Source organism: Lichenostomus cassidix, chromosome 1Aa, assembly GCF_008360975.1.
Source record: "Lichenostomus cassidix isolate B80296 chromosome 1Aa, HeHo_3.0, whole genome shotgun sequence".
NCBI lineage: Eukaryota > Metazoa > Chordata > Aves > Passeriformes > Meliphagidae > Lichenostomus > Lichenostomus cassidix.
Genome location: NC_139480.1, coordinates 17,337,201 through 17,356,585, shown reverse-complemented (window position 1 = coordinate 17,356,585; position 19,385 = coordinate 17,337,201). Strand labels below are relative to the sequence as shown.

General features: G+C 34.8%; 1 long non-coding RNA gene across 1 annotated transcript; it reads left to right on the top strand.

Moving 5' to 3' along the window:
* Positions 1 to 341: 341 nt before the first annotated feature.
* LOC146443245 (uncharacterized) lies at positions 342 to 7,213 on the top strand. The gene is made up of 3 exons (XR_014855971.1): positions 342 to 588; positions 4,872 to 4,949; positions 6,076 to 7,213. It is a non-coding gene; the product is annotated as an uncharacterized LOC146443245 (long non-coding RNA).
* Positions 7,214 to 19,385: the final 12,172 nt, after the last annotated feature.

Below are 19,385 nucleotides of genomic sequence, written 5' to 3'. Positions count from 1 at the left end.
GCACTGCCAGCTGGAAACTAATTACATTCAGCTGAGCCTGATTATTCAAAACTCCTTAATATGAGGGGAAGCAATTGCTGTTAAGGACAGACAAGTGGATTGGTCTGAAAAGAGGATGAGATTTTAAATCTATACGGGTGTCAATCTATCTTCGTGATGTTTTGTTGCTATTCTTTCTCCTAAGCCTGCTGTTAAAACTGTGTTGCACTTATTATTATCACAAACCAAAATATGGTTGTAGGATTTCCTTTATAGACTCAGAAATCTAAATAGCTAGTGATTTAATCTGTGATTTGAAATAGGGATGTTAAAAACAGCCTCCTACTACAGCAGTTCTGGGCCTCCCTCCTGCCCATGTGCTGGAGGCCAGGCTGGGGAGCCAGGGTGTTTGCCCAGGCTCGGGGATGTGTCTGTCACTTTGCTGTGCTCAGGTTCAACCAGAAGTGAAGCTGAGCATGTATCCCAGACATGTGGACACACATGGACACAGAGTGAGTAAGGTGGACAGTGACTGCAGTGGCATCATCTGCTCCAACCTCTCTGCTCAATGGGGGAATGAGAGAGTAAAACTGAGCCTAAAAAAAGACGGTGAGTAGGAAAAAGGATTCTTTTAATTTTGTTTCTTTGTTTCTCACTAGCCAAATCTATTTTAGTTGGCAATAAGCTATTTTTTCCCAAACTCAGTTTGCTTTGCTTGTGAAGGTATTTGATAATTAAACTCTTTGTCCTTTCCTTTACGCACGAGTTTTTTCCATCTTATTTTCTGCCTCTGTCTTATTGAGGAAAAGGAGTGAGGCAATGGGTGAGTGGGCATGTGGTAGCCAGACAAGGTAACTCAGTACTGTCATTAGAACACTCCAGGCCTGGAACAGAGTTTATGCACTCTCTGTCCAGCCTCAGAGGTTTTCAAGAACAAATAGGATAAAACCTGGCATAACTGGCATGGTCTCTTAGCTGACACTTATGAGGAAAGCTGAACCAGGGCAGACCCTTCAGTCCTTTTCAACTTGAGTTATTCCATAATTCTGAGATAATTCAGATGCTTTTTGTTCCAAAAAAGCATCTAGTCAGGAAACTTTTAAGAATAACAGCAGAGCTTACCCAAAGTGAAAGTTCTGAAATCATTCACTCATCTATAGAATTTAACTGGTCTTAAAATTTTGTAAGAGGAACATTTAAAACTTTGAATTTAGTTTACATCTGAGCTACAGGTTGTTGATGTAATATTCTAAAAAGGTGTCAAAAATAGAGTTGTAGTAGGAATCTATGACTGCAGTGGCTCATCATGTCAGCCTACCAATTTTATGAATGGGATAGGTATAATAGAGAAAGAACATAAAGACAATTACACACCCAAGTTGAACACAAGTCACAGAAAATCTGCACACCCTCTAACAAAAGTAAGACTACTACACTAGGTTACTGTTTGTGAAATAGGCAAATATGTTTTTAGCACTATTTCAAATCTGCATGTTTGAGAAAAAAAGAATTTGGTATTCTTTTTCCACCTTCAGATCTAGAGAAAGTTTTCATACAGGAAGAAAGAGTTCAATGTATACTCAATGTATGTTGGTGAGCTGCTTGCTGTCCATCTTCCATTTGATTTTTACAGGAGACCTTAATACTGAGCTTCTTAAAGGAAACAACCAGAAAGATAGGAAAACAAACAACATAAGAATGAGAAGGCAAAATCTCTGTTATTCAGATCTGAATTTTACACTGCCTCTTCTTTGCTGTTCTCCTTTAAAAATGTTTCAGTCACTCTATTCTGACATCCAGAAACATGGTGACTAAGTCAGCATCATAGTTGAGTGATTGCACAGAACCAAATATTTTAATAATGGGTTGACAAATTAACTAGTTCTTAACCATCAGTGTATGAATAATAATTCTTCATCTCCACTACATTTCTTAAAAAAAAAAAAAAAAAAAAAAGGCATGACAAAACCACTAGCTTGAAAAATCCATTATTTTAAATAGATCTTTTATCTGTCAAACAGTGAAAATAGAAAGAGCAAAGACAGAAGAGATTCAGGCTACTTGTTACAGTGTTCTACAAAACACTGCATGGGGTGACTACAGAGAGCAGGTTCCCCATGGGGTTTACCAGATCGATTTTTTGGAGCAGACAACCTCTGCCTTCTCAGTTCAACTTTAAGCTCCTTCACATTTGATTCCTTCTTAAAGCTTCCCTTTTCATCATGTCTTTCCTTTATACATTGCTGACTTCATAAGTGTGCAAATGGCAGTCGTTGCACGTATGGCACAGTGGGTTTCAACCAAATATGAACAACGGTGTCCATATTCTCATTGTACCTCCTTTGCTAGGGAAATAAAAGTATCTGGAGTAAAACCAGAGGTGATTTCCATTTTGAGATACTTTGGTAAGACAATATTTTTTCAAAAAGTGTTTAATATTCTGCAGTCATACTACCAGCTCTGAAAAACACTACACTATTTCAGTAACCTCCAGGCTAAATAAAGTTTATTCAAGGTCACAGCCTTTAATGAGTTCCCTGGATATCCTCCAAAAGTTATTGAACATATTGAAATATATGCCTTACCTAAAACCATAAATACTTTATTGTTAAGGAGAATCTATCTTCTTAAATTGTAAGGAAGGAAATTAATTAAGACCACCTTACAATTTCTGTAGTGCAGCACTCAGTTTTTAAAATTATACTATCTTTTCTGTGATATTAAATATCAAAAAATGAAGACATGCACCTGGGTATATAGATAATATTTTTTAATGAAGGGGTGATGCCTGAGGAGAAAAAATAAATCTCTACATTAAACCATGAGTTTTAACCTGTATTTTCATAAATATTTAAAAGAAGGAAATTTATGCTATAAAGTAAATGTCTCACTGTTTAGTGAGACATTTAAATCTTTATCATGAAATATAGCAGGAGTTTCACGGTTTATACTTAATAAATATTTTTTTGAGTTCTTGAAATGTGGAAATATTAATTAAAATGAATGTCTAAACTGAAATTCCAACTTGACATTTAAGTGCTTCCTGGAAAAGCTGTTTATGTTACCAATACCCCTGAAGTCTCAGGGAAGTTCCGAGATGTCATTTCTAGCTGTGGTGACCACCTTTTATATGTGAATAACCCTCTCTTGTTTGTATACTTTTATTACTAATATTGTTTGTTACTGTTTGTTTCTTGTCTCATGGTTATTATCAAGTATATTGTTCTTAACTCAGAAACTTTGGTTTTTTTCTCCCTCTCACCAGAAAGGGTAGAAGGAGGGAAGCAGCTGAGTGGGGTTTATTTTCCAGGTGAATTTAAACCACAACACCGATATTTAAATTTTTTTCTACGAACTATTAGCAGTAATCCAAATGTGGATTGTTAAACATATGCTGTAAAATGTTATATTCCACTTTATTGTCAAATACCCCAAACAGAATATTTTAGCTCATAACTTTAAAACTTGGAGTGTTGCCAAACAGTTATTTTCTGCTACCAGTATGTACAGGACAAATTATCATCATCACTTCTTCCTCCAGGTGTGCTGACCATGTTCCAAAAATCAAACTTCTAAACATTATAATTTTCACAGAGATGTGTCATAAAAATCAACAGCAGAGATGTATCACATTGCTAACTTCCTTTAGTTTATCAAGTTATAAAGTTGTATTTAAAATAATGCCTATATCCTTAAGTTTATAAATTACAGAATTAGAAATGGTGACATCCTGTTACTTATCATATATTCTTTCCAGATGGTTTGCCACCTAATTATAAGATTTTTCAGTAGTTTTTCTGGCTGAAGAGGCAATTCTAATTTCCTCTTCTGTGATAAATGTAACTAAAATTGAGAAAAAGGCAAAAAAAAATACTCTTAAAGGATCAGGGAAAATGGGAATTCATGTTCATGTCTACTTCTGCAGGCAATAGATATTGGGTATGTGAGGTTTATAAGCCCCAGAAGAATTACACTCTTTTATTTTTGTCTTTTAATTTCTGTGAATTTTTGCTCTATCATGCAGGAAAAAAAATGGAAAACATGTAATGGAGAGGTGTGTATAAAGGTGATGTGGGTGGGGGGGGTTTATTTTGTATCCAAATATTAAAAAATATGTTTAATTCAACATTGTTATTTAGATTTGTTAAAAAAAAAAAACCACCAAAAAACCCAAAAAACAAATGAAAAACCCACAAAAAACCAAAAAAGCCCTCAAGATTTCTTCCTTGCTAGGAAAAAACAGGAAGCAAAGTTCTTCCCTTTCTTGACTCCACTGAAAAGAGCTTCCCAGCCTTTTCCTTCTGGATTTATCTGCTCTATAGCTAGTTTTATACTGGAGAGAACTCATATATGGAACCTGTCAAATAACATACACAGAAGACTGTGAATATCTTCATTTGTGTTTACTTGTGTACTATAATGTTTCCTGATTTGTCAAAAGGACTTCCAAAAGGAAAATGAAAATAGGAGCCATGGATACTATATATATCTTCAACTGCAATTTTCTGAATGACCTGCCTTTCTGAGAGCTCCTTGTCTGTTTCAGTTATCAGTTTCCAAACTGGATGAAGGTCAGAGTTCAGATTTCTCTGACATTTAGAATGTTAACTCACTTCATGTATGTTTACTTCTTAAAGGACTCATTTTTTCTAAGCTCTCAGAGATAAAGAAATGCTTTTTTTCGATCTGCTTTTTGAAAAATGTTTGGAATTCTAAATTATATTATCAATATTTTCTATATTTTTATTTTCTATTTATTTTTATCAACATTCCTAATGACGTGTGTTTTCCCAAGCTTCAGAACTTAGTCCTACATTAACTTCTTAACACAAAACACTACTTTATGCAACTATAGGGCTCCTTTCTTACTTTCTAGTTTTCTTGCTTTACAGGAAAGCTGATGAAAAGTCAACACATAAACTGTCATGACACAGCTGAGGAAGAGACCAGGTTTCAGTAGCCATTGCAAGGTGAATGGATCTTCAACACCTTCTGCACTTCACAGCACAGCTCCTACAAGAGTTCTCTTTTAGCTGCTCTCATTTTCCTCTTTGCTTGCTTTTAGGTGATCTGCACTGATCAGTCTCTCAGTAGTACTATCAGACTCAACAGGTTTACTAGAAAAATACAAACACACCACACAAAACAACTCCACTACCACCTCCCCTGTTCTCATATATAAAAGGGAAGGGTACAGGAATGAAAATGCCATAAGAATTACCTTGATATGTTCAGTTAATTCTTTATCCAGAATTTGGATCTTGTAGTCACTGAAGTGCATCATCACAATAAAAATGAAATCAGGCAGATGAAGTACATTCTTGAAGGATATCCTCCTGATGGGCATTTTTTTCTCATTTGTGAAAGCATGTGAAGGGTAAGGAGAGTCAGAATGTTGTTTATTTTTCACTATAATTTCCTAAGGAATGGCCCCAATAGGAAAATGCTCATAGGAGTTATGTCTCTGTCTATTCAAAGAATAGGTTTCAGAAATTATATTTTAATGTTGCAGATGACTGAAATTGTTGGTGAAATGTATTCCTTGTTATTATTAATAAAGTGTTATTTACAACTCCATGAATAGATGACTACAAGAGAAAAAAGCCTTAAGGACAGATTCTAGGCACATGTAAATTAGTATACTTTGTTGTCCTTAATGACATTAGACCAATTTACACCAGCTGAAGAGCTGTTACATTAACATTAACTGACAAATATTATAAGTTTAAGAAGGTTAATACTGCTCCAGAGTTAAATTTTCTTCTTGTACACTTGCATGTATGTTCTTTAAGAGAGAAGAATTTTTGTTCTAATTTCAAGATTTTTTCAATCCCAGAGCATTTCCTTCTATAGATGTATTTTTAGAATGATGTTGAAGCAGAGGGGCTTAATTTAATTACATGATCATGTGCCAGGTCATTGTCTTTTTCCTTTAGGGTACTGGTATTTTCATAACTAATTTACACTAGCAGCTGTGAAGTTGCATACATTTTAAAAACTGATTGTTTTGTCAGTTAAATTCTTCATATCTAAGAGAAAGACAAAATGCTGCGGAAGTATAAAACATTAATTTGGCTAATATCTTTTTGTCTACAGGGGCAAGATAATCTCTTTTCAATTGTTTTACAGATCACCATGGAAGTACTGTCTATGCTTTGGACCGTAGATTGCACAGGAGATTTTTGATGCAGAAGAAAAGCTAATGGATATATTAAAAAAAAAATGGACAGACATAGAAAGAATAGATAATAACACTCTGAATAAATATGCAGTCTTACGTGTACATTTGAAAACAGAAAGAAAGGCTAGTAATTTTATGTAGATTAACAGACTTAAAGTTTCCTGACACATCTATTTCCTAAGTGAGCCTGGGGTCACAATGGCAGTTTTAGTGTTGGAGCAGACTGTGAAATGCTAGACTTATTTTATACTCTGAGGTAACCAAATAGAGCTCTAATGTTTACAGCACTTTTTGTAAATTATTTTTTCTTGCCTGTGGCTTTCAATCATTGAAGTGGCTTGGAGAACAACTGAATTGTAATTTAGTTTAGAAAATTTTAGTAACAGAATTAAGATTCAGAGTACATGCCCTATGTTTGACTATACCACTTGAGAAATAATGGCTTATAAACATTTTTCCAGTGTAAATAAAAAATGCTTGATCAGAAGCAGTTGTATTGTGCAAGAAAAAACACTGCATAACCCTTCCTCAAGCTTCATCATAAAATTATATATAAAAACCAGAGAAACTTAAATTTGTGACACATTGCATTCCTACATATCTTCTCTTTCAAAACCTTTCTTCCAACTGCAGGTTGTGCAGTTCCTCCAATGCCTCTGTACTCTCAGAAGAATGAGCAGGATAAATCAATAGATCAAAAAGGGGGCACACTGCTCTCCAGAGAGCAATTAATGATCATTTGCATAGTCTGTACAATTTAACTATGAAATAAAAGCCATGTGTCCCAACTGATGGCTGGATTTTGCTCTACCATTTCCCAGAGGAAATGATAGCAAAAGAAAATTTAGCAGAAGAGAAAGTTTTATTTTTAACAACTTCACATTTGAAAGTATCACACCGAAAGTCCTGCGCATACTTGCGTTTCAGGGAAATCTGTAGTTTTTCACATTTTAATAGAAACAACAGACAGGTTTGCATTTGTATCTGGTTTTGATCTTTCCCTTCTTTGTTCTGGGTCAGTGTTTTATGACTTTACCGATTTTTTGGATGGTGTACTTCAATGTAATCACCACCACCTCAGGCCACTAGTTATCACCACAGTAATCTCTATTTCTTGAAGAGTCTCAATTTATGGGTAAACTTTTAGTTCTCCTGGTTAGTTTGCTATTTTACCTCTCTCTACTTTCCTCTCCTCCCTTTTGCCCACATCCATCCCCTCCTTTATTGCTGAGCCTTATGCCAAGTCTGTACCACCTTGGCTCCACTGAACTGCTGAGTATCTACAGAATGACACCTGCAAGTGAGGGCACAGCCAGGACTGAGATCACTCATGACACTTGGCTTGTCCATCTTGCAGGGTACTCTGGCTCCCAATGCTTCTAACAGAGAAATTACTAATATTTATATAAAAATCTTTTATATCTTATAATTGCAGTTTAAAATGTTCCACCATTAATTAAGAAGTAGAAGCACTTCTAGAAGATGAAGAAAAGACTCTTACCTTTCTGGCAAAATTGTAACTTTGTATGTGCTGGTATTTTGTGTTAAAAGAAAAATGTTCAGCTTAAATCATGCTATTCAGGCAGCAATTTTTGTATTTTGTTTTTTAATTTGAGGTCCAGTGCAAAGCCATCAGTAAAACTGTGTTTGTCTCATAATGTGACATATTGAATGAATAGTTTTCATAAGAATGTGAACTTTTTTGCCAGTCCATAGAAAATTTTGAATATGATCTGATCTGTCATCTCAATTGAGCATTTGAGATAACTTTAAAAGGAATCTGCATTTTCAATAGAAGGACACACCTTAAATCCTATTCACCACCAAAGATACTACAAGATATTTATGTGTACTGGTTTTATCTGGGATGAGATTAATTTTCCTCACGGTAACTAATATGGGGCTGTGCTTTGTATTTTTGTGGAAAACTGTCAATAACTGTTTTAGCTATTGCTGTCAAGGCTTTTTTTGCTCCTCACACTTCACTGGTGCTGAGGCTGGGGGTGCAAAAGAAGCTGGGAGGAGACACAACCAGGACAGGTAGGTCCAGCTGACCCAAGGGATATCCCACACCATATGGTGTCATGTTCAGCACGTGAATCTGGGGAAGGAGAAGGAAGGAGGGGACATTCTGCATGATGGCATTTTTCTTCTCAAGTCACCATTACGTGTGATGGAGGCCTTCTTTCCTGAGGATGGCTAAATGCCTGCTGGACCATGGGAAGTTTTGAATGTCTTCATGTCAACCCATGAGTTCTCTAACTACTTTTCTTTGGATTCTTTCCCCCCTTTGCTTTGGGGGAGTAAGCAAATGTCTGTGTGGCTCTCAGTTGCCATCAGGGGCTAAACCATGTAAGTGAAGTATGTATTTTAAACACAAAACTCTATGTCAAGAAACACAGTTTACAGGTGAGTCTATTCTGATGAAAGTAATTTTCAAAAGTGAAACCATCAATGTTAATTTGGAAGATTCTTGTAGTTTTAGTTTAGGTGTCCAGTTCACTGACAATTACACAACTAGTGCCTGGACCACAGATGCTCAGTGTTTATATTTCCTGATCCAGATCCAAGTAAAAGCTTACCATCTGCCATAAATATTTTTCTCCATACAGCTTTCAATACAAGTGACATGAATTAACATTCAAGCTTTAGCCTGTCTTTCATTTGTTGTCAAGTTATCCAAACATTCTTTACCAGGAGTTTTTTAAAACTCCAGAAGTTTGTCTGGTTTATTTGTTTGTTTTTGCTATAGCCATAGGTTCATAAGCTCTTTGAAAAAATTGCTTTGGAATATAACTAAGTTGTTACCAAGTAACACTGAGAGTTGCATTGCAGATTTGGCAGATTTAAGACCAGTGAGAATTTTATAGGAAAATACTGATTGCAGAGGATTTCAGAAAAGTATCATGCATGAAAATTCTTTGACTATGTAAGCATGGGAAATGTTTTGTGAATATTTTATTCCAAAGCGAATCATTAGAGAAGTAGAAAAATTTGACATTTATTTTCTAGAAATAAATTTTAAATGTTAGAGTACTCATGCTTTTTCTAATTTTTTTTTTTTTTTAATCAAGATGGTAACTTCTATTAGTTTACTGGAGTAGGAACTAGATTCCTTTGATTAAACCAAAGACAGTGTTCCTAGGACTGGCAGATATCTGAGAGGATCACTATGAGTTCAGAACCCTTCTGGGAAGGCAGCTAGGATGAATCAGCTTCATCTGTGGCATCCAGATATGCTCACCCTTAGGAAATTGAAGTAATTTCAAATGTGATACTCCACTGTGATTCCTGGACAGATTGGAGATTTATAAATTGTAACACATAGAATGAGTGCATACCTTCAGGTATTTTCTGTAGTAAACTTGAAAAAAATGTATAGTTATTCTTCTATGCTGGTCACAAACTGTACTATTCTTCACAATCTAAGAACTTCCTGTAACTGCAGGAAACGTTTCAAATATTCTTTTGTATTTTGTAATTTCCTTTTTCTATGCTTCCATGTTATCTGCCTCAAAGAAGAGAGGAGTAATGCAACATGCATCAAAGCCATCACTGTAAGAGTATTGAATTGTAGAAGTCACCTCTCAAGAATAAAGTGTGTTCCTAGAAAAGTACATAAATATTGCAATTTATAGTTGAAAAAATACAAAGACCAGCATGAATGGAATGAATAAGAAATAAATATCCACACTATACCTGAAAATATGTCAATTTTTAATATTACTAAACAAACCGAGGCATCTGCTGTGGGTGGAGTGGGAGCTTCAGAAAAGGTTTATTAAGAAGCCCTGATGTTGAGCCATCAGGTGCTGGGATGACACCTTTGCTTTCTAAACTGCTCCTCTGAGAGGAGCCTGGGGGTGGCTGGATCTGATCTTAGCCCCAGATTTTGTCAACGATTTAAGTAACCCTGTCTGACAGGATTAAAAATGGCAAATCAGATGTAATTTTATGAAAATTATTATTTTTATGACAAATTATTAGACAAAATATCTTAATCAGAATTATTTACTACACAGTATAAAAGCTAAAACTACCAGTAATGTATAGTATAGGATACTGCCCAATATCAAAGCAATTATTAACAAAAACCCCAATTATTAAGTTGAGATTGATATAACTCACTATGTTTGCTCAAGGGCAGGTCTCTTTCTCTCAACCACAAGGAGTATCCCTGGTGAGCCATCCTCTACCCAAGGGAGGGGTTTTCACACACTTCAAAGGAGAGTATGTTGGAAGAACCCAACCATATCAAAGTGAACTTTTACAGTGTAAAATGATATGACTGCCAGTTATATGTCTGCAGGTCTGTTTAGCAGCTTATCTGCCAAATCTTTGCCTCACTCTCAGGATGTTATTTCAGGGTTATTTGCCAGACTGGATTTAGCATAATTCAACACCAAAACCAGCATATGGTACCCCCCTCAATCCACCAATGATAACTTTGCAAACAGGATATTGTCTGAATTTCTTGACCACATTCCAGGGCAGAATATCCAAGACAAAACATCCTGATACAGCATCTTAAGTGCTTCAGAAGAAATTATTATGATGCAGAGATATGGGTTCACACGAAAAGAGCTTTGAATCCTCAAGAGCTCATGTCTACAACACATCTCATTTAGGCTCCTGGATCATGGAACAGAATCCTAAATTTGTATTAGCAGTGTTATTTCTAAAAGCACAGTATTAATATTAGACATCCAAAGAAGATCCCAAGTAGTCTTCTTAGAAAGATGGGACTGCAGGAGCCTTTAATCCTTAACATCTCGAGTATGAAGTAGTGTCATGCCCAGGATAATCCTTCACTTCTTATGAAGATTGCTCATGGAACTTTGGTTGAAAACCTGAGCATCCTTCAATGGTCAGTTCCACTGGTCTGATAAAAAGCAGTGCCAACTAGGTAATGGTCCTACTTCCAAGACTGTCATCACAAGTAAATATACTATGACAAGTCATTTTCCATGGCAAAAAAAAATGAAGTGATGACTCAACACTTATTTCCTTTCTCTAATATAGTTACCTCTACAATATGTAGAGAGAGCACTGCATGAAAGGATTGTTAAACTGTAACGAATAATTGAGAAAAAAAATGTGACGTTATAACTCCATAAATACTCTTCTTCACTTGTGGTTCTTCTGATGTGCTGAGAAACCTTGATATATATGTATGAGCACATATATCTATATTTTGTTCTTCTCTCTATTTCTTAGTACTTAATTTCCATAAGAGCACAATGAGACTGATTTTTTCTGAGGGTAATTCACCTGACTGGCATCTAAAATTCTGGGGATTTACTTGGTTAGAAATATAAATCTGGGCCTGATTTATAAAGTAAAGAGGCAAACAGAACTTTTGAAAAGTACTTAAGAAAGACTGCTAATGTAGAAATAGGATAGAAGGTTATTTTTCATGGTTAGTTATTCAGCAGAACAGGTCATGCTTTTTGTCTCCTGAAGGTAGGATACAACCTAGTATCTTAGGTTGTATCCTCCTGAAGGTAGGATACAACGTAGTATCTCTAGGTTTTTTTAATAAGCGAAATTAAAAGTTTATAATTATTCACATTAAGATCAAATTTTAGCATGAAATAATTTTTCTCTGTGTTCTTTATTAAATTTGATGTCTAAGTTTTTTGCCTTCCTCAAGACTCAAATATATTCAAACTGACATATGCTTTCTTTCAGTGTGTTGCCTGTAGCAGAAATGTATGGTATTCCCCTGGCCTTGGCAATTTAATTGTCAGAAATCCATTTTCTTATTCTGTGTTGTTGTAGTTTTATTTCCCTTTAATACAAACCTTTATCTGGAGTAATGTATGCAACCTTTTCAGTATGCTGTTAAAATGCCATATTAGTATAATTCACAATAGTTGTAAGCATTAAGAAAATTTAATTCTCAAGGTAATCACCAATGCTGTGTGATGTACATGACACACTGAATAATGAATTTATTTTTATACTTTTATTTCTATATTTTTATGTGAATCTGCTTACATTTTTGGAAATTTTGTATTCAGTTGGAATAAATTTACCTGTTCTATAAAAACTATTCCAAGCACTAAAATGTGACTAAATTTTGTATCCAGAAAGTATCAGTGCTGTCAAAAATGTTAGCTATATAGATGTTTTTCTTAATATTTTTCTTAATTTAAAGATTCATAGCATTGAAATAAGAATACTTGTGTCACCTAATTTTTGTTCACATTACATTCTTCTGTCCAACTTAAACCTCATTTATATTTTCACTTCTTAGTGAGCGAAATAGAAAATAATGTACAAGGGAATAGCTAGAAAAGAGTACATTGTTGAAAGCATAATAGAGAGACAAAAAATCACTACGCTATATTCTCAGTAAGTAGCTTTTTTCCTAACATTAAGGGCTAGAGTAGTGTAGTAGATCTTAAATCTCTAAATTTGACAAAGAATTCCCCAAGTACAAAAGGGCAGCCAACATTTGCCTTCTGGCTCTACCTCATAAGAAGCTACTCTTCTCCACGGAAGAAGTACCCTACCACACAACTGTAAAACACCTTTGTCAAAAATTTTTTATTGAACTCTCAGAGTCTGATGTTTTCTCCTCAAAATTCCATCTATTTTGTTCAGTTGTTCATTTTTATTTGACTATGGTTTATTACAAATATAAAATATTTAAATAAACAAATATAGAAAATGTACAAATGAATGTATGCACAATATAGATAGAGAGTCCTAGAAGCTGAACATTAAGTCTACTCTTCATTTATCTGTATGCTTTACCACTGTTCTATGGAGTGAGACACCCATTACTGAAAGTATTTTATTGTATTATTTTAGTATACAACGCCATATTTTGTTCTGTCAGTTTGCATTCTTATTTGACCATATAAATGTTGTGACTATAGTTTCCTAATCTGTATATTTACCTTTGTTGTTATTCCAGTGCCTTCCTGGCCTACAGTAACTCTTACCATCTATCTCATATGGACATTCACCTTCATGTACCACCTTTCCTTCAGCCACACAGCTTTACATCATATTGTTATTCTCTTTTATTCTGTCAAATTTGTAGAAAGAGTTCATGGAAAGAAATGTTTTCCTATGTATTGCTCCTATGGCCATCTTGACTTCTAGTAGGTTGGCATTTTTTCATTGGTTTTGAAGCACAGCCAACGATAGTCACTATATTTTGATTTTACAGGGGTAATATTTTACACTGAGCCTCCTGTGTTTAATAATTGCATGTGTTAAGACTGAAAAGTACTTTGTCATAATTAGCAGCCTCTGTCTCTGCCAGCAGTAGAGGTCTGGATAGAAGGAAAATAAAGAGATTAATAAAATCCCTGAAATAAACAACCTCTTAGGGAAGAAGAATGAGTTGAACACTATGGAAACAATACACAGTTCATCATTATACAACAACTGGACCGAATTAATTTTCTAATTAGAAATCGGAAAACATTGCTTGAAGGAAATACTCTTGAAAGTACCATTGCATAATTATGATTAGATTCTAAGATGTACTTAACACAAATTTTGTGACACTTCATGATTAACACCTTTGAAAATTCCATGTATCACTCTTTACCATTGAGATGAAAAAGCAGTCTGCAGAAGCCATGACACATTGCCATGTACACAGAATACCCAGAAAGCAAAAAAGACTATTGTTCTCTTAATTTGCACATGTTGGGTTCAACATATAGAAAAGAAAAGGGATTCTTCACAAGGAAACATTGTTTTAGGTTTTTCTCTGGAAATACACACATATGAAGTACAAGTAAAATATTGTTTTCATGTGTGAGGACAGTGATTTGGGTCATTTGTACGAAGAGTGGAGGTGCTTATTGATGCAATCACAAATACCATGGCACAAGTTCCCTTTTTTAACACTTTGACCACTTCATTCCATATTGAGATTACTGTAGGAGCTTCTGACTTTGCATATATTCCAAATTCTTTAATAATTACTATGTACTATCTCTAAATATAAAAGTAAAAAGTAAATAAAATTTTACTGAGATCCACCTAATTTAACAGTATAGACTACAGATAAACTTTAATCAAAAGAGCTCTTAATCACAAATACTAAAAGTAGATATGATATTTATACCATAATTGATAACTTACCTCAAATACTTCACATCAACTAAATATGCAGATATTTTGAGCCATAATTAAACATGGGAATGAAATTTATGGCAATGCTATGCCAAGAGAAAAAGTTTTCTTTACAACTAGAGGTACTCTATTGTATCCTAAATCTAAAATGTCACTATAAATTAGTTATTATTGCAACATAAAATAGAATATTCTTGCTTCAGGTATGCCATTAAATATGCATCTTCCAACTTTGAAAAAAGACATTTCAAAATGAAAAACTGTTGGCTCCAACTTTTTCAATTTTTTATGTGTTATTAGTTGCCAGAAATGACTTAGAAAATGATAGCCTCTGGATAAAGCAAAATGTATACAAACGGCTTCATTTTACATCTCAATAGTCTAAGTTGACTGCATTAATCAAGTGGAGGCAGTCATCATGATAATCAAATAGACACCTTCTAGCCGACCTTGCAGATTTCTGTTGTTAATGGGCTTAAGATTTTCTGAAATTATGTTAATCCTCATTAAGGGTGACACAGGTCATACTGTACAGCACTGTAACTTGCTAAGTCAGAGGGGCAAGGAAAACAGCACCTCATATTAAGCACCTCTAGGTTTTACTACAGGCAGGAGACTGTTGGTAACCTCTATCTTATCATGCCTAGAATCAACAGACTTTTCTTGTTTATTTCTAGTCCACCTCAGAAAACAGCACCTGGAGCAAAGTAAGAAAATATGCCCTGCTTTTCCACACTGCTGAATAAATGAATGGCATAAAATTAAGTTTTCAAGAGGCATTCAGTGCCCTACCATGTATGTTTATGTGCTCTTTCCATTGTCAGTATGATGAATAAACAGTTTCCCCCCTCACTTTCTTTCCAAAACAGATGCTTTAAGTACCCTAAATTATAGGGGATGCTGCCTAAAATTTGTGTTTGTTGCGTTTTTTCCTGCAGGCATTCTGATGTATATATATCCATCTGCCATTTCTTTGCCACCCAACAAACCCCTAAATTGGACAGTTTCATTTTTTCCCCATATTTACTTCTGTTTGCATTTTCTTTTAAAATTTCTTTCCTTTTTTTGTATGTCACAGTTTTTTATTTCCAGTCTGACTTCTTTTGACCTTGTAATTCTCTTTCTGTACACCCTTTATTATTGCCTATTTTCTTCTTCCATACATTTTTCTCTATTCTTAATGTCTTATTTTTTTTTATTCCTTTTGTTGCTCTGTATTCTGCTGCCTTCTTTTTATTTATATATATACCTTTTTTTGTCTCCCCTGTTAACATATTTTGTTATTCTAACAGTAGTAAAAGATTGCCATACTTTGTTGCATTTCACACAAATAAAATTACTTTATAGATGCACTGCTTTCACAGTGGATCTATTGACAATATTTTGCAATTGTTCAAAAGTTACTGGTCAAGGAAAATTATTAGAATAACCTAAAGTGCCATGTACTTTGGTACATTTTGTATCCCTTCACTGTCATTGCTGCCAGGAAAACTAATTAAAACCAATAAACTCTAAAGGTTAATATATGCTCATAGTTCAGCTAGAGGATTTAAGAGCTGCCCAAGTAACTTGGATAACACCTTAAAATATTTAAAGGTGGAAAATGAGCCAGAATTTACTGTCCTTGTCAGTCTGCTTCATAACTATGGTGACATATTAAGATACTGCTATGTTAATAATGGTATTTCTTTATTAAGTCATCTGTTTTGACAGGTTTTTTTTAGGACTATTTAATCTCTTTTCCTTATTAGATAATGCGATATTTTCATTATGAAACCAAGTTTCAAAAATTTTTTGACTTTTATATTTTTTTCTCTAACTTCTATAAATTATATATTTTTAACTAGAACAAAAGAGGAACCGGTTGTAGAAGTAGTCATTCCTTTATTTTATTTTTGGAGATCAATGATGTTCTTTATAAAACCCTAACTCTTATGTAGGTGTATGTCTTATGTGTGAAATCCTAGCTCCCCTAGGTTTGACTTGACCTCAAAGAAGCCAAAATTATACTCATGTACCTTGAAGAACATCACTCATACACTACTGCAGACATTTCTTAATGTATGCTTTTCACATAGCTGCACTGTATTATTGTTATTATATCTTCTAAGATAAAGCCCTAAAACATCATCAACTCAATTAAAATAATATGATTTAGATTGAGAAATAAGTCAGATTCAAACCTTTGTATGCATTTCTAAACTGATTTATAGTTTTCACGCATAAATTTTGTTTACACTACAGTCATGTACAGTCAAGTACCAGAGAGTTTATAATTTTTTTTTGCCTGCTCATTTAAGTGCAGCTTTTGTATGCTCTTAATTATAGCCACAGTGGGAAAAGATAAAAAATGTTTATTTTTAACCATGTGGATAGTTCTACAGAATCAATTGAAGAAACTGCTGCATTAAAGTAAAAATACATTTTTTGTTGCCAGATTTAGGTCCTGTTCATTATATAGTTCAGTTCTTTGTGAATACATTCAAGTTATAACAGATATATACTTTGCAGTTGTCTAAACTTTTTTAAGAAAATGCCCAAATATTTTGATTTATCCAGGATAGCTTTATTTAATTCTTGTGTGAATAGATGAACAGTGCATGGATAATTATCAGAGCTCAACTCAACAGTATTTAATTAATGAATTCATCTCCCTATGGAAAGAAATTACCTTTTGCAGCACCTAGAGTAATTTTCTTTCCATGGTACATCAATTCTGACCTTTTCCCTCTACTCACTCCCAAAGTATATGATAGCATGTATGGCTCCTTCAGGACACACCATAATTTTCTCTGTTAACTACAAATTCAGTGGATTCCAGCACGTATTCAAAACCTGAAGTCTTAGGATTCCGCTTTCAAACTTTTCCAGCATTTTGTAACTCACTTCATAAAATGAAGTGAAATTCAATAGTCAAGCAAAAAATAGTTCTGCTTTCCATTTGAAATACAGAAACAGAAGGCTAAGTCAGTCCAAAATATATTATAATTTTGTAGAAACAAGAGTCTGGTTCTAACATATCTGTTTACATGTAATGAAAATAAGATGTTCTATGATTTCTGTGGAGTTCAATGTTTAATTTGTTTCACCTATTCACTTTCACCATTACAGCTAATGGTTGCATTGTCCCAACTTACATACTCTGGGGCATGAATCCCTCCAGTCTACAGACCTTCCTATTCTTCCACCACAGATACACCACCTGAAGTCACAACTTCCATTCTTCAAGAAGTGGTCTCAACAGTGAAGATAGATCAGACCTGGGGAAGGGTTCTCTCTTATTAAAATACTCTTCACCAGGGGATTCGAAATTAATCGATCCAGAGAGAAACAGAGGATTTAATTTTGTGGAAAGTGAAATTTTTTTGTGAAGGAAGGTGAAAACAGGAATTTTCTTTCTAAATTATTTCTACTTTGTTTCCAGTGCCTACTCACCATAAAATTCCCAACCAGTTTCAGAACTCAGCAGCTGGGAAAGATTATTAATTAGCCCTTTAATTAATTTACTTAAAAATTTAATCTGAATTACAGAAGCTTTTGAAAACTGCTAGTTTTTAATGTTAGCAAAGTCCCCTAGCAGAGAGAGGCTTTGAAATGATAGTCACTTCTTTCCCTTGATCAGTTAATGTTACCAAACACCGCCAGAAAGATTCATCAGCTTTAATTGTATCAGCATGGATAGGATTTTCTATCCATATTTGTAACTCTCCATCTTTAACCGCAAGTTTTGACAGTGAGCACTTTAATGAATTCAGGTCTTAGGCAGAAATTACATATCTATATGATCATACACGAGTGGAAGAGAGATGACAAAGCGAGAATCTGGAGGAAGAAAGCTTGTTTCCTCAAATAAGCAGAATAGATCATGTTTTTATTCCACTGCAAACTTATCTACGAAAAAGAGATTTTCACAATTAGAACTCTCAAATTTACATATTAAATATGAAAGAGGGTTTAATCCTGAAGCTGCTACTTTCAACACAATTCCTAAAGATCTGTCAGCTGTTTGTATATCTTTGCCCAGTTTATCCACTTGTGATGCAAGAGCCTAAATACTGTTTTTCGTTCTTGAAAGTGCTGCCTCTAGGAAGATTTTCTGCAACTTACAAATAAACTCTTCATAATGAACTACTAAACATGTGTACTGCTTATTTGCATTGCAATATATTAAGAAGGAGTGTTCCAAATGTTTATTCTTTTAGCAGAAAAACAGCAGTCTTGGATGAGAAAGTTTCATGTTTCACTTGTCAGATGTGTCAGAAGATGTTTTTCTCCATTATCTACACAGTTAATTTCTGGCATCAAGTCTAGCAGTTTTTTGCATTAGGATCTGCAATTTGTCATTTTTGCTATTATTTAAGGTTTCACCTTCCCTCTTCCCTAATTCAGTGTACAGCAGAATTAGAAAACACTTAACTGAGAAATGAGAAATTATTTACTGTCTGAGAATATATTGAAAAATTATTTGGACATATTTTTCCTCAGAGAAAACTGCTTCAGTACAAAGAAACAGAAGTCACTTCTATTAAAAGAATATTGCATTATGCGTCAAGGCACTGCACTCAAGGATTAAGCTAGCACCATGAATTTCCTGTAGCAAAGATTAGTCCTTATCTGAAAACACGTTCCCCATTTCAGAAATAGTCACACACTCTCCTAATATGTACATTTCAGAATACTGTACATCATCTTTTGCCATTGCACTTGCTTATGTGGTGTCACAGAGCATGTTACTCCACGAGACAGCACGGGCAGGCTGCACTGAAAGGGAAGAGGAGGCAGGAGTGACAAGGGTGACAGGGCAGTGACCCCACCAACAGAGGACACCATCCACAGAAAGTATGCAAGAGCAGCAGAGGTTTTGGCATTAGAGAGCAGAGAACATCTCTGTGATTGCCAGCAGTGTCCATGCAAGTCTGAGGCCAGGCTAGGAAGCAAAGTCAGTGAATCCAGCTCGGGGACAGCAGGTGCAGTGCTGGGAAGAGGTAGAGATGTGACAGCACTCACACAAGGACACAGAGCAAGGGGTTGAGCTTGAACGCAGCTCCCAGGCAAAGGGCACAGAGACTCCTCAGCTCCTTCTCACAGCTCACCTCTGTGTCAGGAATCTGATCCTGGGTCA